The sequence below is a fragment of the Heptranchias perlo genome, chromosome 35 (assembly GCF_035084215.1).
Source record: "Heptranchias perlo isolate sHepPer1 chromosome 35, sHepPer1.hap1, whole genome shotgun sequence".
Taxonomy (NCBI): Eukaryota; Metazoa; Chordata; class Chondrichthyes; order Hexanchiformes; family Hexanchidae; genus Heptranchias; species Heptranchias perlo.
The window spans coordinates 13,578,180-13,581,685 of record NC_090359.1 but is presented as its reverse complement, the minus strand read 5'-3'; positions in this window follow the sequence as shown (position 1 = coordinate 13,581,685).

Here is a 3,506-nt window from a genome sequence, read left to right as displayed (position 1 = left end):
CTGGAGAGTCGAGAACTGGGGGGCACTGTCTTTTTTTCTCTCTGACTGCAACTTGGCTGATGAGTGGTGACACTGTCATACAAGAGGCTTTCTGAATCCTCACTGCCTGTCTGCACAATTCACCTTCACTCCCTAACCTCTGTGGTGTGGCCATGGATCTCTTCCAAACACACATCGGCCTCACCCCTTCCTGCTCTGTCACCTTCTCTTCCTTTGAACACATAATCCAGTTGCACCCTCTCACCTTTCCTCTCTCAACCTCTGCACCGGGAAACTTCTTATTCTTTCTGGTTTCAGCTAAACATTGTTTCGGTCACATTGAGAGGATGCTGCTAATCTCACAGTGAAGAGAAAGGAACAGAGAAATTGAATAGGGTAAAAAATTAAATAAAGATTGGGTGCTTAAAAGGTTGGCAGCGTTCAAAGTAGAAAAGTCACCCGGTCCAGATGGGATGCATCCCAGGTTGATGTGCGCAGGAAGGATGGAAATAGTGGAGGCTCTGGCCAAAATATTTCAATCGTCCTTGGATGTGGGAGTGGAGCCAGAGGACCGGAGGGTTGGAAATGTTACACGCCAGGTCAAAAAATGGGATGGGGTAAACCCAATAACTACAGGCTGGTCAGCCTAACGATGGTGGTGGAGAAACTTCGACAGACAATAATCCGTAAAAACATGGGTTAATAAATGACAGGCAACAGGGATTTTATAAATGCAAGTCGTGTCTGACAAACTTGATTGAGCTCTTCGATGTAACGACGGAGATGGTTGGTGAAAGTAGATCAGTTGATATTGTGTATATGGAATTTGAAAAGGTGTTTGATCAAGTGACAATAATAGACTGGTTAGAAAACATGAAGCTCATGGAATTAAAGGGACGGTGGCAGCGTGCACACGGAATTGTCTAAGAGGCAGAAAGTATAGTGTAGTGGTGAATGGTTGTTTATCAGACCGAGGTAAATATACAATGGTGACCCTCAGTATCAGGACCAATGCGATTTTTGACATATATTAATGACCTGGACTTGTGTATCGGGGGCATAATTTCAAAGTTTGCTGATGACATAAAGCTTGGAAATGTATTAAACAGTGTGGAGGACATAGACAGACTGGGGAAATGTGCAGACACGTGGCAGATGAAATTTAATGTAGAGAAGTGTATAGAGGTGTTGAAAATTATGAGGCCTTTTGATAGAGTATTTGGGAGAAACTGTTTCTATTGGCAGCAGTGTTGGGTACCAGAGGACACAGATTTAAGATAATTGGCAAAAAAGCCAGGGGGGAAATGAGAAGAATTTTTTAACGCAGTGAGTTGTTATGATCTGGAATGCACTGCCTGAAAAGGGAGGGAGAAGCAGATTCAATAGTGACTTTCAAAAGGGAATGGGATATGCACTTGAAAATGAAAAAAACTGCAGGTAAATGGGAAAGATTGGGGATGTGGGACTAATTGGATAGTTCTTTCAAAGAGCCGGCACAGGCACGATGGGTCGAATGGCCTCCTTCTGTGCTGTAAGACTCTATAAAAAATTGGTATCAGTAAAACTGACCATGGAGCTGTTGTGTTGACGCAAACACCCAAATGGTTCAGTAATGTCCTTTAGAAAAGCAAAGCTGATGTCCTTATGTATGACCCCAGTCCCAAACCAATGTGGATGGCTGTCTCACTGTCCTAGAAGTGGCCTAGTAAGCACTCAGTTGTACGAAACTGCTACAAAATATACAGACTGCAGTGGATCAAGAAGAAGATCCACCATCACCTTCTCAAGTTCTCAAGTGTCAGCCTTTACTCCATGGTCGCACTCTCACCTCTGAGTCAGATGGCTGTGGGTTCAAGTCCCACTCCAGGGTCTTGAACACATAATCTAGGCTGACATTTCAATGCAGTACTGAGGGAGTGCTGCCCTGTCTGAGGCCTTTTGAATGAGACCTGAAACCAAGGCCCCTTCTGCCCTCTCTGATGGGCGTAAAAGATTCATGAGACTATTGGAAGAGAGAATGGGAGTTCTCCTCGATGTCCTGGCCTAATTTATCCCTCAAGCATCATCACTAAAACAGATTATCTGTTTCGTTTCCAAGAATTGTGGCCAGAGTTAATCTTCCTCCCTTGGCAGACAGAAATACAAATGAACACCCAAAAGCAACTTTTGTACTTTATTTCAGCATAATTCAGTCTTAGAAGTGAAACCAAACAGACAGACAATCAATTTTAAACAATTCCAAATTGAGCAAGTTTCTCAGTTCTATGGGGAAATATTTCATTTTCCGTTAATTGCAACAAAATCACAAAGGCCTTTTACATAAATTTTAGTGACAGGACTTGGTTAACTCTAGCGCTCAGATGGAATCTTTCCGACAGATCGTTCTTCCCGAGCTCCGTGAGAATTTTCAATCTTGCAGTTGCGAATACAGAAATATTTAACCTTGTTTTATTGAATTGGTGAAGAGAGACAGCGAACAAAGGTGAAAGGTGATATGTTGACAAAATAATAGGGTAACAATCAGACCACTTTCACACTGAAAAAATCTATTTGTGAACAACGCTAACCACCCAATCCATGAAAACAAGTGAAGTCCACTCAGAAAGTTCATGTTAAAAAGTGAGCGGTTCCGTTGTGAGGTGACAAGGCCCCTGGACATACGGAACGTGGGATGGTTCTCATGAAAGGAAAGATTGAGCTCACAAATCAGACCATCGGGGGGGACTAATATGGATTTCCCAGTCGCATCCTGTCCTCATTCTTAAGGACCATGATGGATTTTTATGAATCAGACATCAACCTGAGAAGAAACATGTGTGAACCACAGAAAGAACGGATTGCCTTATCATTGTTAATAGATTGGCCATCGAGCAGAGCGCCAAGTCTATCAGTGAAATGGACCTGGAGCACCATGTCTGTTGCTGTGGCAAACACTGGGGTTTCTGTGCAATGTGTCTGTGGTATTTCTGCACAAAACAAGTATATTTACAGCGTATCAACTACAATGTGTCGGATGTGGAATTGTGCAAATAGTGCAGTGGCTCCAGTTGGTCAGATGTAGTATCAGGTTATTAGTAAACTGGCTCCCATGGAACCAGGAGTGAATAACCTATTCGATTGAGAGCTGCACTTGCTCTCTGCAATTTTATTCTTCACCAGTGTTAGTTCCTTGCGCTTCCATAAAAATCCCTGTCTCCGACTCTCTGAGGTGCAGTCCCTCCAAAGTTTTTATTCCCCATTTGTTCATTACCTCTGGACTCCACCTCTTCAATCACCTCCCTGCCGGTCTCCATTCCTCCACCCTCCCACTCCTCCACCTCTTCAATCACCTCCCTGCCGGTCTCCATACCTCCACCCTCCCACTCCTCCACCTCTTCAATCACCTCCCTGCCAGTCTCCATTCCTCCACCCTCCCACTCCTCCATATCCTCAATCACCTCCCTGTCGGTCTCCATACCTCCACCCTCCCACTCCTCCACCTCTTCAATCACCTCCCTGCCGGTCTCCATTCCTCCACCCTCCCACTC